Source organism: Callithrix jacchus, chromosome 5, assembly GCF_049354715.1.
Source record: "Callithrix jacchus isolate 240 chromosome 5, calJac240_pri, whole genome shotgun sequence".
NCBI lineage: Eukaryota > Metazoa > Chordata > Mammalia > Primates > Cebidae > Callithrix > Callithrix jacchus.
The window spans coordinates 15,071,960-15,093,777 of NC_133506.1; the positions used below are offsets into that span (position 1 = coordinate 15,071,960).

General features: G+C 38.2%; 1 pseudogene; it reads right to left on the reverse strand.

The window, feature by feature from the left end:
• Nucleotides 1-2,227: 2,227 nt before the first annotated feature.
• On the reverse strand, nucleotides 2,228-21,809 carry LOC100390245 (uncharacterized; annotated as a pseudogene).
• Nucleotides 21,810-21,818: the final 9 nt, after the last annotated feature.

The window sequence follows — 21,818 nt, forward strand, 5'->3', positions numbered from 1 at the left end:
CACCGGATGGAGGTAATCTATTGTTCAATTCATTTGTAGTTCTATCTATCCCTGCTCATAAGTATAGAACTTGATCTATCTTTATAATGTATTCACACTGTCTACAGTATAGCCCAATGCATAATATACTCACTGCATGGAGATATGTTAAATTAAAGAAGAATATTTAATCCCACTAGGCTTAGGTCTCAAACTCTGTCATTACTCAATAGTTTCTTGCAGTATTCATTCTACTTCTTCCAGTTAGAAAAGCCTCTTCCTTAATGAAGAAGACTAATTCAGAATAGGAGTTCCATTTGTTCCGTCATTTGTTAATGTATTTCCAAGAAACACTTAATTTGCTCTTATTCTTATGCCAAATATTCTTTCCAAACTAGATGCTTTAAGTTTCCATGCAAGCAATTTATTTTGGAGGTGACCCCAGGCAGGAAATACTGGGAAGGAAATTCGGGAAACAAGACAGGCAAAGGAGGAACGAAGAGTTTAACTCTTCCATCTAGAACATTTAAGAATGCCTCCTTGTGTCTTCAGAACTGAAATAGTCATTCGGATAGACCTCAAGAGGTTGGTGGAGTGACAATTGATTCAGTGGCTTCACATTCAAGCATTTTCCCCACTTTTCCAAACCAAAGTTCTCCCCTTTGGCTCCCTAGAGAAGACTGACTTCTCCCCAGCAGACTGATGTAAAGTTAAGTGAAATGTCTGTGTACATCTTACTCTTATTTCAAATAGAAAGATTCTCATTGTAATCTTTTACATCTATTTATTTTCCCCATTTTGCCATTGACTCATTATTTGTCAAAAAATGCTTCTAGAATTAGTATATTAAAATTAGAATATTAATATATGATAAATGTATATCAAATGTTCTAAAAACTTGATAATTATAATTATCTTTGTTACTATTGTGTAAAGTATCAGACATTTAATGGCCTGAAATATAATTACTGTTCTTTTATTTTAAATAAAAAATAATTTCAAGGTAGTATATGCTCATTTTAATAAAAATGTCTGTGCATATGTGCATGTGTGTGTGTAAAAGTAATCAGTATAGATGGTAGAATTTTGATTGTTTTTCTACTTTTTTGTGATACTATAAAACTTATTTATTCACTATACACAGAACATGTTCCCTATAAAATATACCTGTAAATCACTAAAAAGTATAATCTGATAAACATCTTCTCAATTACAGTACCTACTAAATCAGTTGGGATAACAGCTCTTTGTCCACCTCAAAATAATCTAATTATAGCACCCAGTCTCCTTTAAATCTAATGCAAATTTAAATATTCATTTTGGGGTGATTTCCTAGTATATGTTTGGTGAGGCAGGGTAAACGATTTAATATAAATCTAGCATATGACAGTCAGTGCATAGTAAACCAGTTTATTACAGATTAAAATGAATCACTTTTTCATTATTTATAATGATGGTATCAAAGAAATGCTGGATACTTTTAAATGGCAGATAACCACACAATTACTTATCTTTGATAGTATATTGGGTTCTATAATTGCATTAAGATATGAATGATATAAAATATTGTTACAAATAATATACCTCAAACAAAACGAGGCCATATGGTAATGATTTACTAGATTGTGTTCTATAGACATTTATTGGATAAGGGAATTATCTATTTTTCTGTTATTCAGTACAATGTTTTGCCCACAGTAAGGGTTCAGTAAATGTTTGTTGAACATACTGACTAGGAAAGAGGCGAGAAGAGATGGGCCCTGTTAGCTGGATGTCAAAAATAATTGGAATTTACCTGAGAAGTAGAGTAGTTAAGGAAGATGTAAACTGCATGTGGTATACAAGTAAATAAATGCAGATACCAACACAGCAAATCATTAAGCAGAAATCTCTGGTACCAAAATAAACAGAGGCAGGATTTGCTGATAATGGCAACAATGGAACTGTTATATTGGACCATACTTTTTCCCACCCAATTCAGTTTGAGACAGACCAACAGAGACACTGTAAAAGACTATGACTGTCTTCCTTGATGTTCAGACATCCTAGTTTCCAATAATTTATTATAGACCTATTACCTGTGAATCAATATGAACATATGCATATTTAGGAATTAATTTCCAAAAGTACAACGTTGAATTTCCTTTTGTTTGTTCTAAAACCATACTTTAAAACTTGAAGGGATTTCAATTATTCCATGTAGTTTTTGATAAAATTCTTTTGTCTTTACTGACCAGAGTCAAAATATTCATACAGTATTCATACTACAGCACCTTCCACCTACTCTTTGGTCACTTGAGCTGCCCTTTTTTTGGTTCTTTTTCTGCTTTCTTGAAATGTAGTAAGCGGAACTGTACTGGGCATTCCAGCTGTCATTTGTTCTATCACTGTTGGAATGGCTTCTGCTATGCCGACGTCTTCCAGTCGGTCTGTTTCTAGGACTGCACAGTCTTCTATACGTGTAATCAAAAGACGGACTTCTTGATCTCCGTCTTTCATAACTTCGGCTTCTAAAACGTCTGTATCTGTCATAATAATCACGGCATGAAGAACCGTACATATTCCTCCCTTCCTTGGCTTTCATCTGATTTGGTGTCTTCCGATGCCTCTGGACAAACTGTACTTCATTCTGCCATCCACAAGTCCACTTTCTGCCCAGAAACGTAAAGGGTCTTCAGCATCACTGACATCCTCAAACTGAACAGAAGCAAATCATCTTGGACGGCGAGTGTAAGAAATCAAGTGAACACACACATCAACTATAGGACCATAAGGACCAAATTCACGCCGTAAATCTTCAGATGGTTTGCTGAGCCTGTTGGTGTGCCCGGCCGAGACACACCACTGCCATGTCCTGCTACCTGTGTCCCCCACAACACGTCTCTGGCACAGACAGCCAGAGGGCTCCACGATCGCCTGTTCTCGTGAGACTTCACTCCCCACTCCTACTCTGTGCAAAGCCCTTTTTTTCCTACTTTTAATGATCTATATGTCTGATTTTCTTTTTCTAAAATAAAATCAAATTATTTTGTGATGAGCACAAAATATTGGCAATTGATATAAGCAAATGTCTAAAACAAGATCAAGTAAAAGATATTTATGGATGCCTATTGGCAGCAAATATCCCTTACTTTATCAAAGAACATGCCACTCACTACTAATTACATTAACAATGCATTCTTACCATTTTTCCTATTAAAATAACCTTAGAGGATTATAAACTAGCACTATTTCACCGTCCATTTTAAGTAAAATTCAGGTTGCAATATTTAGTTTACCCCCACTTTTTCATATATGTTCTACATCTTTTGAATAAGGTAGACAGCAAAAAAGGTGCCAGGAATTTCTATTACCTTACTTCTGTACCCTAGTTTTGATCATTTATGCTGATTAAATACAAAAACTATAGAAATACTAGAGATTAGAAACATAATGAATTCACTTGATTCAAAATAATTGATATTAATAGTTATCACTGTTTTCATTACCACACCATCATAAATAAGCAACAACAATAAAATATCAGAAATTATAAGCAGATTATGTTGGTGGTAGATTATGTAGAATTCTTCCCAAGCATATCTTATGATATCTAGTTACTTTTTATAAGATGAGCAAAATAAATAAGATGGGCAGCTGGCAGGAAAAAAGACCTTTTTGGAAAGCAGTTCATTGAGTATCTACAACACAGATAATTGTGCTCTGACAATATCTTAAAGTTCCTCTCAAATTCCGGTATAAATGTATTTGTTGTTATAGAGTCTGAATTTGGTTGCATCTTGGATATACACAATACTGTGTGATCCGTTTCTTTGTTGTTTGTCACCCTTCACTTCAAAACACACGTATTTGGGGGTAAAATAGGAAGCATTTTAATTCACTATTCCACAGATAAACTGTTCCCCTTACTGAGTTTTCCACCTCTCAGTTCCTAACTTTACAAACTAGAGCTGAACATTTTTGTCATCTCTATATTCTTCCCCAGAAATGTATAGAATTGTTCTATCAATATGGTAGCTGTGATTTCAAATTAAATAAAATGAAAATTTCAGTGTAGCAATTGCCCTAGCTAGATTTCCAGTGCTCAATAGCAAACTATAACTAGTGGCTACCATAATTGGGGAACATTTTTTAAATTCAGCGAGTTCTATTGGATAGCGCTGAACCATATATCAAATGTTGTCCAGTTACTTGTTAAAAACTAATTTAAAACTAACATTTTAATAACAGTGTAGTTTTGCCATAACCTTTAATATTTGGCTTATAAGGTAGCTGATGTAATTTAAGGTAGAATTAAATGCAACTTGTTGCTAAAATATTCCATCCGGTTGCCACACTCCAGAAGTGATCTACATATATGGTCCCAATGAGGCTGCTTTACTGGGTAACCAGGGTTTGAATTAGCCCTGCAGCATTTATTACTGTGTAAGGAATCATTTCAAAATCTAATAGTATGGAAAGGCAATAGTCATTAATTATCTCTTATGGTCTCTATAGGCCAAGAATTCGCGAGCAGTTGAATTGAGCAGTTCTGACGACTCAGAATCTCTCATGAGGTTGCCGTCAGAGACCAGCTGGGGCTTAGTCATCTGAAGACTCAGTGGTGCTGGATAACCCATTTCTAAGGTGGCTCACACAAATGGCAAATTGATTCCTCTCCATGGGACTTCTTGAGTGTTTTCACAACATGGCTGGCTTCTGGAAGAGCTAGTGATCCAAAATATTAAAGCAAAAGCTGTAATATCTTCTATGACCTAGCTGTAAATGTCTCATACCATCGCTTCTACCAAATTCTATTGGTCAAACAGGTAAGCTCCAAGTGATTCAGTGTGGTGAGAAACATACAAGGACATGAGCATCAGAGCACAATTGTCAATGGAGGCTAGGTTGGAGGCTGGCTACTACCCTACACTCAGCCCACAGTGTTTCTTGCTAGGTGTAGGGGTTAAGCAGAAAGAGTGAAAAACGTTACCAATGAATTTAATCACAGTCTCTCATGCCTCAACATAGATTTGCCTAGTGATTCCCCAAAACGAAGCTCCATGTTTCATTCACCCTTCGAGCTTTCCTCAAATGATAAGGTACTGGAATACTTCCTACTCACCAGACTTCTCCACACGAAAACATTTACTACATAAGGACAGGAAACTTTACAAAATCAGACTTTTAATTATTTTGACCATAGTTGCAAAATGGAATGTCTTGGAGGTCTTTAAGAAAAAATGACTGATACCTAGGTCTCAACAGAAATTGTAACTTAATTCGTCTGCATCAGCCCAGGAATTAGAAAGCTAAAAAAGCTCCACAGGTGATTCCAATGTGCAGTGACAGTTCAGAACCACCGATTAGAGGAAGCCCCTTCTGAAAGTTCTCTTCGGCGACTCCTCTCCTTCTTTAAGTGCTTCATCATACTTCACAACCCTTCGTTTCCAAATTCTGGCTCTTGTTTTTCAACTCAATCCCTGAGAAAAGTCTTCACTTCCCACAAAAGTTGGAGACTATCTTTGTCCCTTACAGCATCTGGTTACCTCTGTTAACCCAAGATGCAGCTCATCCTTACAGAACCCTAAGGGGCAAAAACTGGTTCTAGTTTTAAGACCAGGAAAGAAAGTAAAATGTTTGAATACACTTCAGGATCTTGACTGTAGGATACTGCAAATAATTTTCTCATTATTTACCTAAGAAATAAGCACACCTTGTCAAAGGGAAAATTAATATTTACCTGAAACAACACAGTCTTATCTAACATAAGAAAACAAGTTCCTCCTGTTAACAAGAACTCACCCCTGCTCCTTGTGAAAAAATAAATAAATCGCCTCAGCATGATGATGTGAAGGCTCATCTGATCCTTTCAAGACCTGGCTTATTTTGCAAGAGAAACAACAGTCGTAGAAAAAGGCTCCTGTTTTAGCCATCTGTACTAGTGCTAGCAGTTCTACCTATGTGGTTCCAGACCCTCATAATCTTTGCTCTTATAAACAGGAGAGAGGTGTCTTACTTTATGACAGCACATCATCAGAGACACTCCATATGTCTACCTTCATAGGCATTTACAGAAAAAAAGGTCTAGATATCAGCAATTCTCTAAATTTTGCTTGCATATGAATTACCTGGGATCTTGTTAAAATGCAAATTCTGAGTCATGAGTGGGAACTGAAATTCTGCATTTTTAACAAGCTACGGGGAGACATCCACGTTGCCCGTTCACAGGACTCTGAGTATCAAGGATCTAGATATTATAGACAAATAAGAATAATGACTACAAAGCACTTTTCATCCCTTCCCTTTGGTCTCATGCTTGTCCACAGAATTAAAATGGTTTTATCTCACCCCTCCTCCCACTTTTTTACTCACAAAGTCTATAATATTTACAGAATTCTATTATACTTTTCACTTCATCTCCTTTTACTGTGGCAAAATGTCTTCTGAACTTCTTTGTGTTAGAAGAGTAGAGATGAGTTTGTGAAAGACTGGTAGAAAACATATCCTAAATCCCAAAAACAGGAATTAAATCTTCTTTACCAACCAGAATAAATATTTCACAAATATGTGTTCTTCTAGAAGTGTTATCATAAAACATATGGAACACAATACTTACAAAATGACTCATGCCTGAGAGTATTGTGGTTACATGTTAGTCTGTAGTTTACTGAGATGTATTGATTTGTTTTATTCTAGTAGTCAATCTGTTATTCAGGTCTTTAGGACACAGAAAAAAAAATATGCTCATTAGAAACATAGTACCTTCTACCTTTGGAATGAGGAGTGTATATGTAGTCTAATTCGCTATAGCGACCTAGAAATTATGTTCATTGTTTTACTATTTCTTTGAAGAATCCTTTGTCATGCTCCTCGGCCATGCCAGCATGTTATCTTCAGTGATAAACCCAACTAAAATATCTTCTTGAAGCTTCTTTGTACATTAATACCCATTCAAGAAATTACTGAAATATTTTGAATAGTAAATTCTTGAGTTAATCACAAGACAGTGAATAAAATTACACCATTCTTTTGTCTTTTAGACAGAAGTCTTTCAGTAGAGAAAGTCTACTGAAAGAAAGAGCAGAGCAAAATATTGAAAACAACTGAAAACATACAAAATGTGTCCTTATAATCTTGGCCACTTACTACAACCAGGTTAAGCTTTTTAAAAATCCACTTTTATCCCAAAATTATTTTAACTATAAAAAGGCACCAAATAATTATGACTCAGTATTTAACAAATTATATCATTCTTAGAACTGTTAGGCTAAAATTACTCCAAAATGTTTCCAATTAAAGTTTCTATAATTAATTCACATTTGAGCAGACAAAAACTTTACCCCAAAATTACTATAAAAGTAGTTCAGTACACAATGTATCACCCTGGAGCGGGGAAAAATGACTGCTTCTTTTGCCTCCATCAGGCAGTCTAATCCTACAATGCTTCCAAACCTTGCCCAGCCCAGAATAAATAAATGTATGAGATGGCATTGCAAGTTGGATGCCCAGTGTTCACGAAAGCTGACTCCTTCATAAGCATCACCCTTACCACAGTCTTTACCTTGGAAATTACATCGAAGTGGCTGTATCAATCCCTTCAAGCAGCATATGTTGAAATTTTAGTCTAACTCCATGGTAACTATAGCAATGTTTATTTCATTACTAACTATAATAATGAACATAAAAAACTTTGGGGCTGGGCATCGTGGCTCATGCTTGTAATCCCAGTACTTTGGGAGACCAAGATGGGTAGATCACGAGATCAGGAGTTCAAGACCAGCCTGGCCAAGATGGTGAAACCCCGTCTCTACTAAAAATATGAAAATTAGCCAGGAGCGGTGGTGGGCACCTGTTTCCCAGCTCCTCAAGAGGCAGAGGCAGAGACTTGTTTGCACCGGGGAGGCAGAGGTTGCAGTGAGCCAAGATCGCACCACAGCAGGGAGGCAGAGGTTGCAGTGAGCCAAGATCGCACCACCGCACTCTAGTTTGGGTGACAGAGCAAGACTCCGGAAAAAAAGAAAAAACAACGTTAGACATAAATATATTTGGTATCAATAGTGAAACTGCCTAAATCTGGTGACTGTTGTTCTGTTGGCTCCTGGAAGGCCATGAAGAAATATAAAGAACACGTAACGATCCTCATTTAAACTCCAGAATTAAACTATGGCTTAATAGGCTTCCTTCCATTTGCCTAGAAGTTAGAAGATACAGACTCTTGTCCCACTTGTCACTGACCAATCTTTTGAATTTGAGCAGGACAATCAACATAACTGAGCCCTAGTGAATGTATCTATGAAATAAAAAATGGTTAGTTCCAATATATCTGAAGTCCTTTACATCAATAAAAATATAAATTGTCTACTTGTATTTTTAAAGCAAAATTATATTGTGCATCTTACCCATTTTCCTTTCTCCAGTGATCTCATTCTTGATCTGAAACTTTTTGGAAAAATTCAGCCACTAGCTCTGAATTGCTAATTATACTCCTGGCCTTTTCCAGACAAGGGAATATACAATAGCCTATGAATGTGGTAAACAAATTATTACTGAGAAACTACTAGAGACAAAGTAATATATAAAACTGATTAGTATTAGAGCTTCACTGGAACTAGCTATGGAACATAACTGGTAATATTAGTGAAGCTCACAGGTAATGGATCAGAGTAGAGATGTACAGTGTCACCTTAAAGAAGCAGGAGACCCTTCATCTAAGCCTAAATAGTACCCACAGGGACAGCGTTAGCATACTTGAGAAAGAAATGCATTTGACAGAAACAGCTTTGGTCAGCCTTGGAAGCCCAGAGATATAGCCTTGAGAACCTGTCTCTAGCACAGTTTAGATCCACTAGCGCCCCTTGCGAAGGGTCCTCAAGTATAAAAGACATATAGCTATCAGGCTAAGTTGTAACTGGAATATAGTTCTTCCAACTAATTTCATTTTCATGGTATCCATGCCCATGAAACTACCTTCTGATTCCAATCTGACATCCCACATGCCTGTCACTGTTAAGCATGGAAAATATGATCCCCCTAGAATAAAAATAAGAGAATTTTTTTCTGACTTGGATTAACAGCTCTTGGTGGACTGATAAATCTGTATTCTGAGCTTCCTGAAATGTTGGCAGGACGAAGGGGCTGCCTATAATGAACTCCTTATAATAATGCCAGACTTTCCCAAGGAAACCACATATCACAACTGGGTTTCTTTCCCCCTCAAACTTCAGCACATTTATTTATTCTTTCTCTCTGTTCTCTCTTATTCCTTCTTGTTCTTATCCTCTCCCCTCTCCTTCCTTTTCCTCCAACAAAGGTAATCAACTGACATGGGCTTGGGTTTTAAAAATAGTTGGGATTAGACAGATGTTAGAAGAAGGCATTTCAAAGACAGGTACAATTAAATTAGGTTGGGGGACGAAGTAAACCAGCCCAGCCAGTTTAAGGAGTGATGCCAAGTGAGGTGAGACTAGAAGCTTAAGTTGTGTCCAGATCATGAAGATTTCCAGTTAACGAATCTGGCCCCAGACAGTTGACCATGAAAGTTCTTAGGATTTCTTGAAAAATAATGACAGAGAAAAAAGTTAAATTTTAGGAAGATCGTGTATATTAAATAGAATTATACATGAAGGAGTATGTATGTGGTTTTAACTATAAACTACACTTAACACAAAAGTACATGGGTCAGTACAATGAGCTTCAAAGAGATTACACATTTCTCTTTAGTGAATGGAGGTAAGGAACTTGTAGAAAAATGACTAATGTTTACTCATAAGGAAACAACTGGAAGGAGGTGGAGGGATGTGGGTATGTCCATGAGTAATGCAAGGAGGAAATAAAAGAAAGAATAGAGATCTCTCTAATTCATCCAGTACCTTTCCTCAGGGACAGAGTCTGGCTTTCAAATGACCAGCAAGTCAACATTGGCAGCAACTCAGCCACCAGAGCAATATCCAGGAAGCTACTGGAATCACGGAGGATTTTGAAACACTGCGTCTGGATTTCAGTGTTAGTCCTGAATAAGTCTGTATTCTTCCCTCAACACCTCCTTCTATGAGAAATGGAAACTCGGGAGACACAAGGCAAGGAGGGACAACTGGACACACCAGCTGAATCATAACTTCTAATGAAGACCTCTTTGCTATCATAGAATCTGAGAGGTGGCTAATAATCAGACCAGCTCCCAAAAGTAACTTTTCCTACAGGAGGATAAAACAGCCTCAGGATTTCAGCTCAGGGGGAAATATGTCTGTATGAGTAGGAGACAAATGGAGTTGTGTGTAAGCATATGTGTGTGGTTTTCAAAGCAGACGACAAACACAAAATCACATAGCGTCCTGGTCTGATGGATTTCCCTGACTTGGATGTTTTAGTGATGCAGTTTGACCCTCGAGCCTTCCTCTGAGCTAAGGTTCCCTCCCTCTCTTCTTGCTTCAGCTCAGTGTTTTGCTTGAATCTGAGTCATAAGCTCCTTAAGCTGGCAGGAAGCGGATAGTCGGGCTGGCAGCTCACTCTCTCCCAAGCAGAGGGAGTGTCTTGGCTGACACCTAAGCAACCTTTTCCATCCCCAGACTCTGTAACAGAACCAATGAGCATTAGAAGAATGGAAGGCTGGGCTATACTCGCAGAGTAGAAGAGAAAAACCATCCTATAGAAATCCATTAGCTCAAGCCATGGTTAAAAATAACCCCTCATTCACTCGAGGTCCTTAGCATATTTTGTGTTCATCCCACAAAGCTGCTTTATATACACTCTCAATCTAGCTCCCATCCCAGCCCCACGCGTCTTTATTCTCCATCAGGTTTCTGAATGACTTCCCCCCCTAGCAAACTCTATCCTTTCCTCTACTTATTCTAAACCACAGCCACCCTAACAACTAAGCTCATACTCACAAATGTTGCCATGTAGGGACTTAGAAGAGAATACTACCAAGCATGACACGTTGGCATGCTGAGTACTTTGAAATGGAGGACATTGGAAAAGCCTCTGCAGGAAGATCTCTTTTCCCTCTTCCCTCTCTCTCGCCTAAGACATGTCATAGAAACCAGAATTCCTCTCCCGAAGGTGGGTCATAGAAATTGGAATGCCTCTACCCCAAAGCAAACCACAAAACTTAGAAGGGCCACTCTCTGACCTACCTTTTCTGAAAATAGCTCAACATACCCTCATTCCAGAAGGCCCTGCCCCATGCCCAGGAAGAAATAATGCTACAAAGATATCAGGAAGAAGCTAAACAAACAGGTCCTGCTGGGGTCTCTTCTTTCCCCCAGTTTATTGCCGTTAGATCATACTTTTTTGGTCCAATTGTTTTTCTCCACAGCTATCCACTTCTTTCCTTAGACTTAGCATAAAAACACGCAGCTTTCCCTGGGTCTTCAGGTATTCATTTCTGAAGACTCCCATGTCAGGTAAAACTTTGTTAAATAAATGTGTGATGTGTTTCTCTTGCTAACCTGTCTTTTGTTATAGGAGTGTTAGTCCTGACTCTTGTGAAGGATGAGGGAAAAGCATTATTTTTTTTTTATCCTTTCAGCCCCCACTCATGGGTAAAGTAATAAGCTGCAATCTGAAGGAATTAAGGAAAGACATCTCTGCTGCCCAGTTCAAGAATTCCCACTTTACTGCATGAAGAAGAGTACAGATACGATCAGAGAGGAAGGAAACACTGAGACATTATCAATCATTGATATTTCAGTTCCCGTAAGTTGTCAAATTAACTTCAACAAAGATCAAGGGCACAAGCAAAGAAGGAACCTGATTTGGGGGAAACAGAAAAACTAGGAGAGAAAAGTCTGGCATATGAAGCTTGTCAAACCTAATGATTACTACAATGTGGGTGACCTTGGAAGCTGTAGTTCAGGAAAAGGGAGGGTGGGGGTCTGAACACCTGGATGGAGAGAATCTGCCAAAAGAGCTAAGGGGTGTTGAAAAGTCATGGCAGAATGTTGGCAGCAAACCTTACCTCCTTCATAGTTTTTCCTTCCACCAACCTGGTTAAGTTTAGGACTGAGACTTGGCAGGCTTTCTGCATGCAGACCCCAGTAGAAAAAGTCTCTCACCCAAGACAGATCCAACACTCTGTATGCCCCTTTCCCAATTCCTTCTGACTCCCTTGCGACCTCCCACCATCGTGTGCCTTCCCCTGGCCCTCATCCCAGCCTACTCAGACTTCTGACATGGGGCAAGACTTCAAGCCCAGGGCCCCTGGCCTGTTTTCCACCCGATGCTTCTCTGCTTCTTCCTCTCTGCACCATTGCCTGATACCTTCTGATTGCTCAGACCAGACCTCTGCTGTCAATCAAGTGCTTGACCTCCAGAAGCAGTCTTTGGCTATCCAATTTAAGGAAAGTAAAAACTAAACAGAACAAAAAAAAGAATCCCTAAAATATTTGAAACAGGTTCTGTTTGGAAAGTTAAAGCTGGTGAGTGCTGAATGTGTAAAATAACGTCTCCCACTGTCCTAGAGAGAACTTTGCAAAGCAGCTCTAGTTCCTATATTAGAAATGTATGCAGTTTTGTTATGAATTGAGCTCTTTCTTTTTACAGACACTGGCTCTTTGTTTATTTCAGATATGAGCAGCTACACAGCTGCTCCCCCGTTCAATATTTGCAGCATATTAGTTATGAGAGATAACATTGAATTATTAATATAAATAATGTGTAAATACTGACCCACCTGTATGTAGAAGGGGTCTTGGAAAATAGTTCTTATGCTTATTTTAAAATGATACTCAGAATGAAATTTTTACAGGGAAGAAGAGGACACATATTCATAAGCACCAGGCTCAAGAAAGTCCATTTCTTTTTTTCACATCTGTTCAGATGAGATGTGCTCTTCAGTCTTTCCCCACATGCCCATTCTGAACATTTCAATGCCAGTCTCCTTGAAGACAGATTGATTTAGAGAAACTCAACCAAACTAAGATCTTGTGGCTTAGTGTTTGAGCACTGCAGATTTTATCTGCTGGTTTGGGTTTAGAAACGTAAGGAATGGAAGCAATCCATCAGAAAGCAAGAAATTAAATAAAGAAGGCAGGTAGGAAACAGAAGTGACTTCAGGAAAACTGTATTCATTCAAAGAGTTGAAGAAAGACTAAAATGATGAAATGTGACTTACAGAGGAAAGAGTTAGGTGAGAATCTAAATTCTGACAATAATTCTGTCTCTAATGAGATATGTCACCTGAAGCTGAACTAAATGTTTTCTAAAGTCTTATAATATGTTCTAATATCCCATGAATGATGTACTATTCTATGCTTCTTTCTGAGTTCAGCCTCAAAGAAGTGATGCAAAGGGAAGCAGTTCATACAAAAATAATACTAAATAGTTCATATAAAAATAGTTCTCCTCAAAATAATTTCTTTATTTGCATTTTTTGAAATTCTTGACAAGAACAGAGAATCTCCAGTAATACTTCTTTTTAAAAAATCCACTTTACTTTTATCCACAGAAAGACAAGAGGCTTCCAAGACACTTTCTTCAAAATAGCCAAAGAATGCCTCCCTCTAACCCTCCTGCCTTCCAGACACTGACTCCTACTTTTGGCCCTTCACCATTTCACCACATTATTATAACAACTGGTTGGCTGCTTTTTTCTAATCCTTTCCCCTCTCCTCCTACTTCTCAGGTCCCATCCTTCTATGGTTCATACACTGGTTCCCCATCACAAATGCCAGAGGGACAGTGCAGACCCTCCTCAGACAACAGAACTAAAGGGGCCAGATTCTTATTTGTCCTGCAGTGGATGTGAGAGACTGAACGTGCAGAGCAGAATGCTTCTCATTGTCATGTCACCTCTATTGATTCCAGCAGGGATGGCACCATGTACAAGAGGCTGAAGAAAAGACTGAGTCAGAAAATGAGACATAGAATTTTTTAGGGAAACTTACATAAAGGGACAGTCCAGTGGCAGTGGACTGGACAAGAGAATTGCTAATATTTGTAAAAAGAATGCAGGTTATATAGCATTTTCACTTAGCAACTTCTACCTAGCAACCTCCATTTAACCCAAACAAAGGCCCTCTCTCCCCATTTTGATAATGGCTCATGCATAGTCTTAAGTAGAAACAATATTTTAAAATAACATAGTATATTCCAAAGGGTTTTCCAGATAGAAACCCTAAACCTTGATGAGTTGTGAAGTGTTCTATCTTGAAGTAGACTATATGGCATTCAATGGAAATTAATGCATTAGAGCAACATGCATTGGTGTAGACGATTCTCATGCATATCTTCCTCTCCTCCAGTACTCTGTTCTTTGAATACCTTGGTCTCCCCAGACTTTCAGCTATCTCTCCTCTACCCAGGTTGTCCACCAAGCCCTGCCTGGGCTCTCCCCTCATGAACCATAGCCCAGAAACTTACTCAAGACAGTAAGCTGTGGCAATCACCGGACTTATCATACTTATTTGCCATTTCTCAAGAATCATTGTCCTGTGGCACCTGGTGACCAATGTCTTTATGAAAAACATTTTTCCCATATATTTTGCCCGACTTGTTTTATTTATTTATTTATTTATTTATTTATTTATTTATTTGAGAAGGAGTCTCACTATGTCACCCAGGCTGGAGTGCAGTGGCACAATCTCGGCTCACTGCAACCTCTGCCTCCTGGGTTCAGCAATTCTTTTGCCTCAGCCTCCTGAATACCTGAGATTACAGAAGTGCACCACCACCTCTGGCTAATTGTTTTTGTATTTTTAGTAGAGATGGGGGTCTCACCAGGTTGGCCAACCTGGTCTCGAACTCCTGACTTCAAGTGATGTGCCTGCCTCAGCCTCCCAAAGTGCTGGGATTACAGGTGTGAGCCACCCCATCTGGCAATGTGATTGTTATTATTTCAGTTAAGCGGGTTAATACAGTTCTTAATTGATCTCAACCAGAAGGAAATTCCCAACAGCTATGGGTTTAACAGAAACTCAGACTATTTGGTAAACCAAATTGCTAAAGATCCACAGCTTCAGATATATAACAGCCTTTCTGCCAGCAAAACCAGGTCTCAAAGAAAATCCCACAACCTTCACTGTGTTTTGTGCTTTCAGCACGGTGTACAGCCTCACTCAGGGTGAGCAACTTCTTCTTGGGCCTATTAGTTTCCAAGGACTGCTATCCCAAATTTCCAGAAACCACAGAAATCCATTCTTTCACAGTTCTGAAGGCTAGAAGTCCAAAAGCATGGAGTCAATGTATAATTATCTGGAGGCAATTAGGATGTCTTCATTTTATTCTAACACACAGCATCCAGCATTGTACTTTCTTCCTCAGAAAATATATATGGTGTCTATATAATGATCAATTTAATTGTAATAGATAAAAGGCTTTTCTGTGAAGGTGATTTCAGCCTCCAGTTTTCAATTTAGAAATGCCTAAAAACAGCACCAGGTGTACAATTCTCACATGCTTGTAAGGAACACCTGACTAAGGAACAAACTATTTTTCCCACCTGTGTGGAAGTTACCGGCATGCTAAACTGAAGAAATTTCATTATCTTATTAGCCATAGAGAAAGAAAAAGTGGTTGGTATAAAACTTTTAGCTAGAGCTAAGACAGAGTCATTCATAAAATGCATTCCTGACTTCAGAGATAATTAAAAAGTGAAAGATAGTGGATTCAGAATAAAAAAAACCACACATACAGTGTAGATATAACCTTTGTGAACAAATGGAGATTGCTATCTTGCAAGTGACCTTTCACCCTGTCCAGAAAGTTGCCCAAACTTTCTACACTATGAGATTTGCCCATCTTCTAATCCTTTCACCCACAGACATCCAGTCACATACTGCATCTCACAGGTCCAACCTAGCTTGGCCCATCATATTTAAAATTTAAAACAGAAACACCAGAGGCTGGGATTCTTTGTAGCCAAGTCATACTAATGGCAATTGTCTGACACATGGTGCTGGGGTGTCTCACAACTTTCCTTCAGACTACTCTTTCCAAAGGCTAAGGGGTTTAATCCTCCCTCAATTCCGTGAAACACCCCAACATCATTCCAGTAAATTCTTTTTTGTGGCTTAAGTCAGCCAGAGTTTATTTTTTGTTTCCTGAAACTCAGAGAACCTTAACTAACACAATGCCCTAAGAACATTTTTGGAAAGATATGCAAGAAATTAACCTGAATTATCTCTGAGAAATGAACTACGTGTCCTAATGGTGTAGAAGGCAACCTCTGCTATTACTTTATAACAATCTTTGTGATTGGATGTTGTGTTGTTACGGTTTGGAGCAAGTCCTTGGAGCTAAGTGTTTTCAGTTCAGAGTTTAGTCTGTTTTGGGGTGTTCATTTTTACAACAGGAGCATGTATTACTTGCATACGTTTTTAAGCTAGGTTTTGTGTGTGTGTGTGTGTGTGTGTGTGTGTGTGTGTGTGTGTGTTCACTGTCATATTTGAAAAGGAATAATATGATGGTAGCTTTCTGATTTTTCATGGCTTATGTTTCTCCTTATTCTGGTCTCGCCCCCTTATTTCACAGACATACAAACTGACCTGAGAATAGTTAAGACAGGGCCAACCATTTTACAGCTACCATGAGATCATTGCTTTAGACTAGCCTAGAATTACTCTTATTGATAATGATCTTGTCTTAAAAATAATGATCTTATTTTTAAGTGCAGTAGATACTAAGTGATCAAACATCTTCCTATGAAGTTGCCTTACATGTTCTCCTATGTAATATGCCAAATTTACTCAACTTGAAACTTTTGCTGGTTAATAATCTCCTACTTTGAAAAGAAGGTTAGATGGATTTGTTATTGATCACACTTGAATGTGAATTGTCTTAACTGGGTTATAGGTAGGCAGAGACTTGGATAAAATCACTCTCACTGAATAAGCTGGGTGTTCTGATGAAACTGTGATAAATTGAGACTATTGGATGTCACACGGGAATACTCCTGTAGCTCCGTTCTTCATCTTTCCCCACCGTTACCACCTACAAAGAAAAAAAAAATTAATATGGTCAGACAAATGTTATCCCCTGAAAGGAAATTAGCACAAGTCAAGACAAATAGACTGAATTAGCCATTTGTGGAAATAGTTCATTCTGGGAGTTGACCTGCAAATATCTTGTTGTTGAAGCAAAGGGCTTTGAGTTCAAAGAGGGCTGGGGAAAACCGGCCGGCATGTTGTAATTATAAAGCAGTAAACTCTGCAGTTGTATTTTACCTTGCTTAGGATGATGTCATGGTGCTTTAGCAACTGATTTTACAGTAAGAATCAGAGTGTAAGAATGTATTATTGTTCGTCCAGGACTGTCTTGAGAATCAGAGAACCACCCAGGATCACTCTGATTCTACACGAGGGATCACAGTAATTTAAACAACAACAGGTGCCTCCTAGTCCACTAAACTTAGTGGAAATAGGGTCACAAAGACAGAGAAAGGAAGGAGGGAGAAATGAATAGAGGAATGGAAAACGGAAGTGACAAATGAAGCGGGGGAAGAGTAAAGGCAAAGAAATTAGGCAGGAGAAAGAAAAGGCTCCCTCTCCAAAAACAAACATAATTCAGCCCCTCAAAGTGTTAGAATGTTGGGGCAGGGTAATGATCCTTTCTTCTTGTATATTGTAATAATGTTTTTAACCAATTTTCCTGATACAAACTTACATTATTTTGTAGTGTGAATCTAAATATGGAAGTTACCAGCTCATTCCTGCTTGAAATTCACAACTAGTCCTCCATCTCCTTTAGCGCAATGTGGTTTATCAGTTAAGTCTGCCTTTCTTAGCTCAGAACTACACTTCCCAGCAATGTTCCTTCATAGTGCCCTGGATTTTTGTTGATATGTGCAGTATGCCTTGCTTTTTCATACCTCCGAGCCTTTTGGTATTCTAGTCCCTCTAGATAGAAAGAAAAGTCTACCTTTTAACCCCCCCAACCATTACCCCCTTTGTCTTGTTGTCCCAACTAGTGAGACTCTGCTCAAACAATATTTCTTCTGTAGAGCCACATGGTGCCTCTTCATAAGAGAATGATTCATTAAGATTTTATTGGCATATATCAAATAAACTGTGGTTATCTGAGTGAATCTCTCTCTTTCTTTGTTAATATTGAGCTCCTAAGGAACAAACACCTTCTTGTATTTACCAGCATATATATACACCAGTCTCCCATGTGTACTCATAAGTCGATCCTCAAAAGTACTTGAATTAATGAAGAAGGCAATAGAAACGATTTTCTGGAAAATGTACTCAAGACTTGAAAATGACATGAAAAAAATTCTTGGCTATTTTAAAATTCTTTAGGGATGGCTATTAATTTGTAGAAAATAAGTGGCAGTGCTCCTGTCCATAGCAATGCAAATGAATTATATAAATCCCTGCAAGTCAAATTTTCATTTGAACCATTCAAGATCTTACTGTTCTCCTTATTTATTAATGAGTCAAATAAAATCTTTGACATGCATTCATTTTATATTTGCATGAGTCATGATTTTACTATTTTTTGAAAATTATGCTTTAAAACTGTAATAGATTATTTTTATTAATTTTGTCTGCCCATAAATGGCCAAATAGCATAGGTTGAGTGTGTGTTAATAGAATATAGAGAATGTTTTCTATTAAACTTAACAAAATAACTGTAAGGCAGCATGGAAGAGAAATTAATGTATCTGTAAAAATCATAATACTAAATTAGAACACCAACAGAATAACATAATAGGGTCCTTTAAAGCAGATGGTTGCCAAGTTTACGTACACACACATGCACACATGCTACATATATACCTACAAAGAAATATATGCACTTATGTGTGTTAAAATGTAACTGATACATTGTAGTCAATATGTATTCCATAAAGTAATTACAAGTTTATAGATTTCTGCATCACAAGTATGTATCACACTCTATTAAACATGTGGTCATGAGAGCACAATGTTAACTCTATTGCTTAACTCTTTTAATCACTATTACTCACCCTTGCCTGTTATTTGCTTTTCCATCATTTTCCTTAACTAAAGCCTATGTATCATCTCCCCGCCAGACATCCCCCTTCCACTTATTTGAGTGGAAATAGGAACCTTTTCCAATGAAGGGCTGATGAACAGACCACATTAAGCAAAACCATTTCAAATCTAATGTCCCATTAGTCATATTCAACTGATGACCCACTGAAATGACTGACCAGGTAACTAGGTCAGCTAGCTCAAGGGAAGCATTTATTATACTGCTCTCACTTTTCCAAACCCAAGGACCACAGCTTCAACCTCCTTTCACAAAGACAGGATATGGACCCAGGAGACATGTGGCTCTTTACCTGTGCAGTGGGAGTTTCTTGTGGACACATGCATGCTTCAGAGGATTGGGAATACACCCTTTCTCTAAGACTGAAGTTTAGATTCTCTCTTAAAAGAAGGGCACTGCAAGGTTGCCAGTCCAGCATCTTTTTTTAAAGCCGTACATCATTTCTTAAGATACATATTACGTATGATTAGAACTTTATCCTATTTTCCTCCCTCTCTTAGCTGGCATACCTTTGGAGTGGAAAAAAAATCAAAGGCATTCCCACACAAAGGTCCACATTGAAGTATGTTTAAGTGTCAGAGTAAAAACTAACAACAGACAGGAAATAAGGAGTTAGACTTTAACTCAGTCCTGAACTCACCCTATTGTGCCTAGGTACCAAGGGGTCAGGAAAGAACTTCTAGGTTCAGAATTAGCTGCTTCTGTTTCCTTTCACTGCTGAAATGTTATACGTCAAAAAAAAATATGAAATTGACAAGAAGCCCCCAAGGGCTTATAACCCCCATAGGGTGGTAATCTGTGCATATCTCTAGCTTTAAAAAGCATGATTCAAGCTTACACCTCTTCAAAAGTACAAAAACATCTGTTACCTTTGGTAAATCCCCTTTCGTATGTATCTGTTTTTTGGCTGTACTGAGATATTTCCTTTTTAAAAAAATATGTAAATAAGAAAAAGAAAAGATGCCAGAAGTGGGGAAAAACAAGGATTTCTTAGCAGATAACAACCGGCAACTTACTTATTTCTGCTTTTCTCTTCTAAAGAAAGTGCTAATTTCATATCCAAACTTAATTTTCTAATCTAGGATGACTTCCAGTACCAGGTATAATTGTGATTCTTCCTGATTGTTTTTCAAAATTGTCCTATGGTAATAATTGCAGCTGCCTCCAGCTTATTCGCAGATGGATAGTGCAACTCCTCTGCAAAGGGAGACTGCCTTTGGGACCTAGAGCATGTCTGCCTAGAGTTCTCTGACAGCAGTGCTGGCATAGACACTACTCAAGTATACATGTAAATCTGCTGATAGGAACTGGGAATGCATTTTATATTTTGCATAATATAAACCATAGTTAGCTCCTGTGATCCACAGTATTGTTGAGGAAATTAGCAAGGGTTATTAAGACTGCAGGTACCACAAGTGCAAAAGACATCTTTGGGGAGAAATACTCAGGTTCCAACAACTCTTGTTCTTGGATGCTCTTCTCTCATGCTCCATGACTTCAGACAGATAGATGTTCTAGCAGATTCATCTCCCCAGATATGAAAAACTACAGATGACTGAAAGTTCCTGCTAGCAAAAATCTCCCAGATGAATTTGCAGAGCAAGCCTGCACCTGCCACCCAAGAGACGAGAGAACTGGTCCTCTTTTCTCATCACATCCATCAGTTTATATTCTTCTTCAGCCCCTAAAAGAAGTGAGCAAATCATCATTCTTCCTTTGACCAAGAAGAACAAAGCGTTTCTTTACCCTTAATAGTAGGAGGAACATTATGGAGTACAAATGAAAACCATCAAAGCAGTCACAATGTTTAAATAAGAATTGTTGGTGCACTGTCTCCCTCAGTTGGTTAAAAGTTTAAAATTGTTTCCCGCTGGCTGGTTCACACCTCTCACTCTCTTCTCCCCTCATGCAAACACACATCTTTCATTTTCACTTAAGTCTTATAAGAGAGAAACTCAGGTATTGAGAATACTGTTTCGTATAAGTGTTTCCAGTAAATAACTCAGTAATTTCAGAGAATAATAAAGGCTATAAAAAAGGAAATAGTAAAAAGTGTCATTTAATTTATCATCCCAACTTGTTAAGATTTGAGAGTGACAGGGGTCAGAACAAATGCTATACTGGACTGGGCACCAAGACAACAGCCTCCTTCTGGGACTCTCGGAAACAAACCCGAAGGTGGGAGGTCTCGCTCAAGATAAAGCGATAAAAATTTGTGGAGTGACTTTCAGACATTTGTACTTAGAGAGGCAGTGGGAGGCAGAGGATTGAGCCCAACAGTGCCTGGGTGAAGTGAGCTTTGGAAAGAATGCAGGCTGGATCTGAGGGGACACAGAAAATAGATAGGTACTTAGCTTACTACACTAGATCTTTGAGAGGTAATAGAGGCTTACACTGGCTGATACCGACAGGATGAATGTGAGGGATTATTGATGTGAAATGAATGGATCTCAAAACCTCATGTCTATAAACAGGATGAATCAGAGGTGATTTTTCTGAGTAACTGAGTGATGGCTTTAGCAGTATTTTGGGAAAAACTGAGGCCAAAAAGTTGAGTAATATGCACAATTTCGCCAACTAATAATGTGACCTCCAGATCTACTTTTTAGTAAAAAGATGACTCTATTTTAGTGTGATAAGAGCCCTAAAGGGGACATAAACAAGAAACTCTGACATCCTGTGAATTAATTCTACTTTTTCCAGGTGTGGTAAGACCCTGAACTACAATCTAAAGATGGACCCTGCTCACTCAGTCTTTAGTTGTATTACCTTTGATGAATAACTACCCTTTTACAAGCCTCAATTATGGATTTGAAGCTCTCATATAGGAATGTTCCTCCATTGCTCTGTACCTTGGAATATGCAGCTGTCTCTAGCAGAATGCCCTTCTCCATCTTGCCTAC